Below are 12229 nucleotides of genomic sequence, written 5' to 3'. Positions count from 1 at the left end.
CGCGCTCCAGTGGAATATCATGGACCAATCATGGCACAGATAAATACTGTTTTCACAAAATCCATTATTTTCGTTGTTTATAGTAGTCGTATATTTTACTAAATTAAATACAAAGCAGCTGCACATATTCTCGATCAGATGGTGCAAAAATATGGTGATTTAGTGAACGAAATCACTATATTACTATTAACGTTATTCGCACTAACTATCCCAGCAGAAATTTTGGGAATAGGACTATTGTATTGAAACGATAGAAGAATTCTATTCCGAAAGAGTAGAAATAAAACTATTCTGATGTGCGAATATGTTCACCGCTTCTGCTTGCTGAAAGAAGTGATCAAAATATAAATGATATATTTTCGATTTTTTTATGGTCACGTGTCTAAGATAGATGCAACGTACAGAGTTTGTTTATGCTCTGACAACAACACGCGCTATAAGAATATGGGTTTGCTTCAGATCCATTCATGTTTTCGGTAGATCCATTAAACAACCCTCTCAAGGAGATGAGTAGTACTACAAGACGTAAGGTAACATGAATAGGGCAAGTAGAAAGCAAGAACAATAATTATTATGCTCTTTGGGGTATTGAAAGTATGAAATTATGGCAATACGATGCGTTGTTTACATCAAGTTTGCGATGGAGGGTTGGTTATATGATAACTGCTTATTTTTCCAAAACAAGTAATATAATCTCCGATTGCCAACACTTCATTTGCCAAGTGCAGAACTAAGCACAATAATAAGGACGACATTCTGTCTACATTACACAGAGGGGTTGATGTACGGGAGCGTTGCCAGCCGAGTAAAACTACTTTAACCACACATGCCAATCCCTTTATGCAGCAATCAAATATTCAATTCCAGTTATTTTTTCTGTACACTTTCTTCTACTTCCATCAGCACTCCATTCATGTCAGGGTTCTGAAACCGCAATCACGGACAAGTTGCATCGTGAAAGAGCATATGCTTTGAAAAGAACTTTTGCACCCCATTCATCCCTTGCAAACGACGAAATTGGAAACGATTGCCGACGTTTATTTTTGTGACCTGTCACTTCAAGATGACCTCACGGTTGGAAATTGGGCCATTGTGTTCTTCTAACACATGATTCAGACAATATTTTTTGCGGGTAAGTTTGTAATTCTATTGATAAGATACATCCTACTATAGAACAGCTTCCCTCGACCAAAAAATTGGGAAACGATTTCCTTGTGAATCATTGACATTAGATCGGATGAAAGTGACTGTAGCAGTTAGGGTTCTAATGAGACGACGGATAATTTTTACTTTTACAGTACTGAATTTCTATCGAGTTCTTCCGGTGAATTGCTCCTGTAGTGTCTGTTTTCAAAAGAGGAGAGCTGTGCCCCTTTGTTGGAACTTCCCTAGCAACTGTGATGACAAATAACCGGATTCTTTGCACTCCGCTAAGAATTCCGGGAAATACCGCAGTGTGCTTCCCACATTGCTTTGGCATTCGTTTGGCTTATCCTCCACAGCGAGAATAGTTGATGCTTATTAAACCGACAAAATTGTTCTCAGGCGCGAACAATCTACAACTTCATGTGAACGATACAGACAAGTGGTACGCATTATTCTTTACAAAAACAAAGCACTCAATGGTCAAGATGAGTCAATTTGGTAATTTTCCAACCAGTGCTAAATTGATAATCTGAAGAGTTATGAATGGATGCAATGAAATAAACTTGTTTCTTTTCAACTCAGTATGTAATGAAAATCGTTTAAAATACTCTAAAATGTCGAACGATCGCTTTGATTCAAATTTCTGTCTGGTTTCAGAGTTTACTCATGTTTCTCTTGAAGCCTATCTATCGCATGTCAGTAAAAATCTCGGGGTAAAAACCTCACCAGAGGTGGTAATCCTAGTAGCAGTCCAGTCGCAGGTATAAAGCTGACGTTATGTAGAAATTAATTAGAGTCGTGTCGTATTGGGGTGTACCTCAATGTTATATGCATATATTTCCTAACGTAAAAAGAGTGCGTATTTTTTACATAGAATGCGTATACAAAGTTTGAAATAAATCGGTTAAGTTGTTTTTGAATGGCACTTAACACCGCAAATTGTGTTTTCCCAGAGACATTCTACGTCACAAATTCGCTTGTCAATATTTTTGCATGGAAAACTTGCAGAATGTTATTAAAATGATGCAGCATAATGTGCAAAAGTTTCGATCGATTCACTTCACCAAAATTTCTAAAAAATCGCGAATGTGTGTTTTTTTACGCTGAAATCTTTATTCCCCCTTAAGAGATCTTTTAAATAGTGATTGATTTCTATCGTATCGATGCGTTTTGGTTGATATCTGCTAATTTTCGGTATTGTAGATCATTTGTTCACGATGGCGATTCCACTGTATACCCTTGTTGACTGGTTGCCAGCGCTAAATTTTAGCTTTATTTTGCCTGGACCTAGGCTAATGTTTAGAAGCTAGCATTAGCTATGTTAGTATTATATTATAACCTGCCTCAATATAGCAGCGTGCAAGTAGGGGAATATGAATTAATCAGCGTCATGCGCCAGTTGTGTGAGCCAATTAAGCAAATGGTCCCTTGGTAACAGCATCGTACACCATTGGGCCACATACGGTTATTTGTAGTGATTTCCACGGCCGGTGTGGTAAACTAATTTGTTGAATCCTACTTCTGGATATAAGTTGTAAGTCAAGCACATGTAGATAACATCCCCAGTACAAAGCGGGACTGATATGCGATTACGAGCAGTTCTAATCTAGTAGGACAGAGGGATTAACAATTCATAGCAAATTTGCACCCATTTTTGTAGCTTGCGTTGAAATAGTATGTATACTTTCGAAGTTCTTTAACTGAAATGCGGCTAGCATGTTTAATACAGCATTTTAGGCATTGGTCGTTTAACTTTCGTAAATTATGGATGATTGCCATGTATAAGCTTGATTCTAATGCAGTTTTTACATCACAACTGAAAAAAGTGGAAAATATTTAATATTTTTCTAGCACAATAATTCACCATATTATAAAGTGGCGGAAACAAAATGCTTAACCCTTAGTCTCAAAAGTTTGCGCTTTTTTGCGATTTTTTTTTAGAAATTTGGGTGAAGCGAATTGATCAAAACTTCTGTACATTTTAATGTTTCATTTCAATAACATGCTGTAATTTTTCTATGCAAAAATACAGGTAATCTTCGATACAACGTACCCTCGATATAATGTACCCTCGATATAGCGTCACTCGATATAACGTACATTTTTCCTCGATATAACGTACATATTTTTTAATTTATTTTTTAGGTCCAAATTTCTCTTCAATTACGCATGTATTCCATATTTTAGGAATTCAATACGTTACACGCAATCTTAAAACGTACTAATTGGGCTTCTAATGAGCATTTTAGGAATTGGCTACTTCATTGAAGGTTGCGAGAGCGATTTTTTCAATTTCATTTGCGTATGATCGTAATTTATTAAAACCAATCATTTATCTCAATAAATTATCCAAGATCAGTAAGTTCTAACTGAAAACTAAAATTGATAATATTTGTGTGACCATTGTTGGTTAGTTTCGGAACTGCGGAATCTTATTCTCTGGGCCGAATGGCAATATTTAAGTTCCACGGCATACTGTACCACAAAAAGAGTGAGAGATCTTATTTGTAGTTACACGGCAACTGTGCACGCTTTACGATCGGTTTGGGGTATTTAGGAAACCGATTAACGGACTGAAATATCTTCAGAAATTCTTGAATCGTGGATACAAGTGGATCTTTATACTCTATTCTAATGATTAAAATTCATAAATTGCTTTTATTTCATGAGGCACAGACGGTGGGAATATTAAAAAAAACCACTTTAGAAGCCCAGACAGAATAATAATGACTAATGACTTAATAATTAGGAAAGGAGTCAGAATAAGAATATTTTCGGGGGTTGAGATAGCGTAGTTGGTAAATCGATTGCCTTGTACGCAGCTCACCTGGGTTCAATTCCCAACCCTGTACATTGTGTTAGAGATTTTTCAAAAGAGATTTCTCTATCCCGACAAAGAGGCGAATGACCCTAAGGTTAAAACCTCTGTAATCAAAATAAAGAAAAGAATATTTTCACTAAATTTAATTCATATAAGCAAAAAAAATTGATTGTTGCATCTTTTTCCTGGAACCACTATAATTTTCTTATTAGAAAAGTTGTTTCGCACTACTAGGTAAATTAGGTTTTCAAAATTAGTTACACGTTATCAAAATTCTACACAATAAAGTACCATGAACAACAATTCTTTGAACATTTTGCATGCTTCGATATATCGTACAATTCGATATAACGTACAATTTTTAAACCCAGATGTACGTTATATCGAAGTTTACCTGTATCGACAAACGACTCGATGACGAAGCTTTTTGTAAAACGTCTCTGGAAAAAACGTGATTTGCGTTGTTAACTACCATTCAAAGACTGATTTATTTCAAACTTGCATACACATTCTCTGTAAAAATGCCTAACTCCTACGTTGAGTTTTCGAGATAATTTTTCATTTAAGGGGTTTTTACTCATAAAATGGCGGAATGTTTCGTGAAAAATAGCAAATAGCAACCGCCCTTATTGAAAAGTTTTCTTGAGAACTTATCCTAGAGGATAGGTTTTTTAACATAGAATTTGTATGCAAAATTTGAAGTAGATCGGTTTTTGAATGGTAGTTAACACCGCAAATCATGTTTTTTTTCCTGAGACGTTCTACAACAAGCTTCGTCACCGGGTCATTTGCCGATATTTTTACCTAGAAAAATTACAGCATGTTATTGAAATGATTCATTATAATGTACAGAAGTTTTGATAAATTTGCTTCACCCAAATTTCGCAAAAAAGGGTTTTTTCATGCTGAAATCCTTATCAAACCCTCCCCCCCTCGTTGTCCTTATTACAAATCTTGATGTATGTTGGCTTTGATTGTGGTGGATGCACTTGTTTAACAGCTACCTAAAATTTCTAAACAGCTTACCGCAGTAGTTCCCCTTATTGCAAAACTGTCACGCATTGATCTGACCTAGGCATTATCTGAGTCTAGGTGAGATGGTCAGTTAGGAAAGATTCTTATCACACGACGTTCGTTGAAAATACTTCGGAAAGCATTTCTTCAAGTGTCATTCGTAAATGAGCGCTAGCTCTTCGTATTTCGTCATGATAGTTTCATTGCTCTGATCTGAAGCACACGGGTCGTACTTCTATTATGTAATTTTTGCATATATACTTAATTGTACCGTTGTTGTGCTTGATGATTTTTTGGATGTTGTCATATCTAGTTATCCCTGCTTCGGCTAACTTATTGAACGTTGTCAGAGCTGCACTACGCACGTGGTGGAATCGCATGTATATGGTAGACTTGCTTTTAAGCTTTAACTTTATGTTTACTTTTAGTAACTGTTCCACCTTACAATCGTTGGAGTTACGCGAGTTTGTTTAATATAAATTCCAATTGTATTAACTAGCAAGACACTTTCTTCGACTGTAATTTAATCATCTTTACTTCATGGTCGGGAGGCACCGTTACTATACTGTTTGTAAGTCAATAAGCATCAAAGGGATTGGTATAATTTAACGTTTGACTTACTAATATTAACGTACAGCGAAGGAATTGTTTGCTTTTGCTCTGCAGGTAAACTGATAAATGGATTTTATACAAATCTTCGATATAACGTACCCTCGATATAGTGTCACTCGATATAGCGTACATTTTTCATCGATATAACAATTATATTTTTAAATTTATTTTTCAGGGCCATAATACGCTTTAATTACGCATATATTCCATATTTTAGGAATTCAATATGTTACACAAAATCTTATACATAATGTACTCATTGGGCTTCTTATTAGCATGTTTACTTCATTGAAGGCAACTTTTTTTCCAGTTTCATTTGCGTATGATCGTAATTTATTAAATCAACCATTTATCTCAATAAAGAATACAGGATAAATAATGATAAGTTCGAAGTGGAAACAAGAAAAAATAAAATTAATAATATTGATGTGATCATTTTTGGTTGGCTTCGGGACTGCGGTATCTGATTATCTGGGCCGAATGACAATGGTTAAGTTCCATGGCATACTGTGCCACAAAAACAGCATGTGAAATGCTGCTTGATGACAATCAGATACATACGCTTCCTGAAACTTCGGAATTCGGTTCTTTGGATTGCAGATTTTTTTTGTATAATTCTCGACATGTGGCTCATCTAATTCTATCAACCATATGATCTACGAATCATATTGAAAGTAATGCGGACCCATTTAACTCCGATTTAGGATATTTTGGAGATCAGTTCCCTGGACTGAAGATTATTTTTGTAGCTTACTATCCTATGACGCATGAAATGATGTCCCCTTAACGATCTCCGAGGAATCCAGAGATATTTATCAAAATTTCACTGCTGATTTCTGAGACTCCTGAAACCAATTACTAGGATCGAAGATTGTTTTCGAATCCTATCATGTGTTACATCAAATTAATAAGAGTGAGAGATCATATTATACGGACAACTGTGAACGTTTCACGACCGGTTTATGATATTTTGGGAACCGGTTAGCGGACTGAACAATATTTTCAGAAGTTTTTGAACCAAGTAAATCTTTGTAGTCTATTCTAAAGATTGTAGTTTTTAAATTACTTTTGTTTGATGAGACGCAGACGGTGGGAGTATTATACTTTACAAATTCAGATGACCAATGACTTAATAATTAGGAAAGGAGTTAGAATAAGAATATTTTCAATATAGTACTATGATAATTGTTTTTTAGTTCAGGTTTATAATTTAATTCATATAAGCAAAACAATAATTGAAGGATCTTTTGTTATGGAACCACAATAATTTTCTTATGTGAAAAGTTGTTTCACACCACTAAGTAGGTTAGATTTTCGAAATTAGTTACGCGTTGTCAAAATTATTCAAAATAAAGTACCATGAACAACAATTCTGTGAGCATTGTGCATGCTTCGATATAACGCACATTTTTTCAACCGAAATGTACGTTATATCGAAGTTTACCTGTATTAAATTAAATTCACTTGGAATTTTGGATAATGACGGGGAAAATACTATCGATATTCGAAAGTAATACAGCTGAATACTTTGCAGACATCGTAATTCGCAATCACTCATATGACTGTGGGATTATTAACAGTCCAACTTTCCTGGACAAAAATGAGTTACACAAAAAGTTTTTAGACTTTACTATACTGCCTATAAACGAGAATCAGTCCGATGTAGATAGGGAATCCCATTGAAAACATTGCGATTATGGCCAGTATAACTAATAATCACTCCACTCACCGGACAAAGTGATACTTTTTATTTTGAAGTAATAAACAAAAGTGTCAAAATATCCAATCCATTGGGGGAGAATACAGTAAACAAAGTAGAATAGGCTTGTTTTGTCATGTTTATAGTGAACGCTGGACTTGTGTCTGTGTCTCATGGATATCATAGTAAGAACGACTTCCAGCGATTAGGGAGCGAAAACGACTTCAGTCTTATTATCAAAAGAGGGCCTCCAGGAACCAAACCAAACCAAGCTTCCAATTTTCCGATAAATAATCTAGCACCGGCTATCTGATCATTACACTCTTGTTTGTATTCGAAACATGATTACTTAAACATTGAGATTGAGACCATATAAAATTAGAAAAAAAATCGTTATGATGTTAGCTTCTGATTTTAGCGTAAACATAATTTAGAACATTTTAATTGGCGAATTTGAAAAGGATTTTGTTAAACAGAAAAAATGTTTTGGATCTAAAACCTTATTTCCACAAAGGAAACTTCTATGTTGGAAAATTGATTGACACCGTTTTCGAAGCTTTCAACAAAAATGACATGAAAAATCATTATAAATGCATACACAACTCGCGATATACAGTCAATATGACAGTTAACAACGTAACCAAGAAATACGTCTATTGTTCGGTATACTTGCCGCAATACCCCAACAAGATTTAACATAAGGGTCATTCCACGTCAGATTTACAACGAAATTTTAATTTCTTCCAAAATGTTTTCTTGCATTCTTTAGCTAAAAATAATTCACATTTTTTGTTTTGGCTGAAAATCATATTTTTTATGTTATGAGTTTTCAATCAATCGGAAACTATTCGATGTATGAAACAAATTATAGAAAAAAGTGATTTTGCATGACCTTACCGAAAAATCAACGATTTTTTTTAAATAACTTATGCATTCTGCATTTTTTTGAAGTTACTCCCAACTTTTTTTTGCTAATTTTTCTTTAAATACAGTGAAAACCCGATTTTATCAGTCCCCGATTTTAGCTACCCCCGATTTTATCCGCTTTTTGACCCGATTTTATCAGCTTCATATGAAAATTGATAATTGGTAGTTGAATGGGCTCTAGCAGAAATATAAAAAAAAATCTGTTCTCAAAATATAAAAAAATCTGTTCAGCATTGGAAAAACCATTTGCTTCTAACATTTGCAGAATACATAACTTAAATAACAAAAAAAACTATAACGAATAATTTGATTATGAGGTCAACTAGCCTAATTTTTATTATTTAATATACTTCCATTTCATTTTTTTATTCAATATTGTTCCATGCATTCCATGAATAGTTTCCGAATTATCAGTGATTGAAAAATATTCAATTATAGAAAATTGAAAAGTTCGAAAGATCGTAACTTGAAAAAAATAGTGTGATGTGCCTATTATGACAGTAGAGCCTATTGTGACCCTATTTCGTGTCCCTTGTTTCGAATCAAGCATATGATATAATGACAATATCGATTCGTCTAATACAGGTGTGCAAAGATAAGCTCAAGTTATATTCTTTCTTCGTTGTGCACATATGTATTTAGAACTATCCTCTAAATCCAACTTTTAATTTAATCTCTACCCTTATTGAAATATTTGCTAATCCGCCTCACTCACGTAGTGAACCAAAACAGAACGCAACGGTGCTTAGTATAATAAACACTTACGAGCTAGCATTTGCCGTTTCCTATCTCGTTATTCCGGTACAAATATATTAACCGTTGTATGTCCAACAAAAAAACACCTTTAACAGGCCAACGAGGGTACCCGGGTACCCACAAATTGAAATGCTCATAACTATGGCTTCCTGTAACCGATTTGGACACTTTTAGATCGGTAAAATTGAACCGGATGAATGGATCCAATTTTATCAGCACCCGATTTTATCAGCTTTTTGACCCGATTTTATCAGATTCATATGAAAATTGATAATAGGTAGTTGAATGGGCTTTAGCAGACGAACCAAATTGAATTCTTGGTAATCCGGATTTTCCGGAGCAATGTTCCAGTACTAGGTTATGATTTGTAAATTTTAATAATGTCCTAGCAATATGAGCATCAAAACTCTTTAAATTGTCTCGGAAGTCTATTTTTTATTGTTACGGAAACCTATGGCAATTTGAAAAAATGGAATTGGAATGAAATAGTCACTCACGGCCCTACGGGAACCTGCTCCGGAATGTCCGTTCGGGGCTCAAATAACAAAAATGGTTCCAAAACCACGAGATACAGTCTACTGATGCAATTCCAAGAATTTTGATACCCATATTGCCGGTATTCCGTTGAAATTCACAATTAGTATCCCAGCACTGGAACATGCCTCCGGAAATCCGAATTTCTCGGAACCGAATGAAGTAACCCGATTCATTTTTACCAAGTCTAAAAGTGGATGAGTTCTTGAATCCAAAACACCTAAAAGTATCAAAACTGGTTGGAAATTACCTTAGTTATTGGCATTTCAGTTTTGTGGGTACCCGGGTACCCACTTCGGCCTGTTACGTAGTAAAAAAATTCAGGAGCCCCTCCTAACACCCCCCTTACTCTATGAACAATATTATTAACCCAAAAGCTTGACTCAGTGAAGTTCTAAGATGTCACAAAGTTTCAATTTCCAGCTATGGATAAAACATGGGAATTTCATTAATTGAAACCTAAAAAGGTACCCGGGTACCGCGTCGGACACGTAACGGTTAAACATTGCACTGATACATACCGTTATTTTAGCTGGAGATCCTTTTTACGATTATTTCACTTAAAACACTAGGATATGCCTAGTGTTATAATAGGATAATGTTAAATACTTTATCACATTATCGCCATTTATGTCCGATACACTACCACTCTCAAAACGCATTTTTTGCATGCATCATACAGAAAAGAATCACTAGTGCGGCCAAACCAAAACATGAACTTGAAAATATATTGTAATGCAATGTCAGGTATAAGTAATTTATTTCAAGTTATTCAACTAATTGTTGATAGCAGATATTTTATTTTCATCTGCACATACAATTCGGATCGGGAGAAAGCAATGTGTGAAGTGAAACTTGTCATTCCAGTTGTTAACCTTCGCATGGTTATTTCCTGCGTGCGTAAGTCTGGGCGCTCTCCTACTAACAGTTTCTTTCATGTGCGTGATGTTTACGTTTGTTTTGATCGGCTGAAAAAAGCAGAATGATTCGTTTAACAAATCACGTGTTGGCGTCCATGATCTGGATACCTAGTTAGAATCGACGCAAATGGAATATGAGGCATTGCGTTTCAACTACATTGCTTCTCGATGAGGTGAAAATTGGCACACCCATGAGGCGATAATTGGATCGTTGAGTTGGGAATAGATGCACAGAATAGAACATTTATTTTCATTTATGCTGAAAATTGAGACAATTCTGCTAAATAAGCTTTATATAGATGTTTAACAAAACAGTACACTGATACTTTATTCTGAGAAAGGTTATAGGTAATATGGCTTCTTTTGAAGTTGTTCAAGAAATAGTGCGACCCTTTCCATAATGGTGCCAAAATAGACTCATCACCCTATCATATTCAGCTAAAAAATACGTGTCAATTATTTTCAGCTTAAGAATACAAGAAAAAAATTGGAAGGAAATAGAAATGTTGGTTGTAATTCTGACGTGGAATAAAACCCGTATTCTGCAAATGTTAGAGACTATTTATTATTTTTTAAATTAGGCAAAATAAATTATTTTTTATTTTTTGAGAACATTTTTATTTATATTGGGAAGGTTGTATAAAAATTTCAGAATGAATTTAGAAGTATTTTACGAGATATTTCAATTAGAATAGATCTAATGGTGGGCATTTAGTGCAAAATTGTGTTTTTAAATGTTATCTTGCAAAGTATTTTGAGATCCTCTCCAAAAATTTTACACAATATTTTTAGCATGACTATTTAAATAAAATGGGAGCAAAAAAATGTAGCCGGTTAAAAAAAAATCAGTTTGTTTATAAAAGTACACATTCATTTTTGGATTTGAAAATTCTTTTTTGGATTCAAAAATTTGACACAAGTTTCAACTTAAGAATTTATAGGTTAATTCCATTTTGTGTCATCATGAAAATTTTAAATTTCATTTTAAAAGCTCATGATTTTATTCAATAGAGATATTTTGACAAAAGTTAAAAAAAAACTGTAAAATTCTGTGGACTAAGTTTAATCGATTTTTACTGGGTATGGGGGTAGGGATACAAGGATTGTCCACGCTTGTTCACGAAGGAGGAGGAGGAGGGTAAAAACCAAGGTTTTTCGGTTTACGTGGTATATGAACGGCCATTTAGGGATCTGACGAAAAAAAAATTGTATTGCATCTTTCGTATATGTATAACAACACCATTGCTGCCAGATTCCTAGCAGTATGGTTTCGGTAGCGATGGGAATCGTTTCAACACTTTAATTCGTGTCGGTTTCCCGTACCATTACATGGTTAGCAACCATATCTAATTTTTTGTGTCAATCGTATGAAAATTTCGAAGTTATAGTAGTAATAAGAATTTTCTCTTACATTCCTGTCCTGTTGGTTATTTCACATTTTCCTTTTAGATGAGATCTATTGTTAGACTGTACTGCCCATATATGCATAAGAGTCCCATATGGATTTTTGTCGAAAATGAGATATCTGTTGGATTGTATTCTGTATCACCAATGAATCATAATACACAAATTAGATTACCAGATTTATTTAGAAAATATCGAAAAAATACCAAACATGGTTGTCCCATCCATAAGGCTCAATGAAAAATGTAAATCTTGAGCAGCGTTTTTCTCGGCTTGCTGTTTTTCAATATGGGAGTCTTATGCATATGTGGGCAGTGTACCTTATAATCATACATTCAGCACACTTAAGTTGAGAGAAAACTGCTTTATAATAAAACTTAAGTTCAAAATAAGAAA

The 12229-nt window shown here is 34.5% G+C and overlaps 1 protein-coding gene across 1 annotated transcript in view; it reads left to right on the top strand.

Annotated features, from left to right (window-relative positions):
* Positions 1–12229, top strand: part of LOC131681610 (solute carrier organic anion transporter family member 4A1) — a 104517-nt gene that overhangs the window by 50452 nt on the left and 41836 nt on the right. The window lies entirely within an intron of this gene.

This window comes from Topomyia yanbarensis, chromosome 2 (assembly GCF_030247195.1).
Source record: "Topomyia yanbarensis strain Yona2022 chromosome 2, ASM3024719v1, whole genome shotgun sequence".
NCBI classification, from domain to species: domain Eukaryota; kingdom Metazoa; phylum Arthropoda; class Insecta; order Diptera; family Culicidae; genus Topomyia; species Topomyia yanbarensis.
Note: the sequence above shows the minus strand (reverse complement) of the source record. Positions and strands in the feature narration are given on the sequence as shown.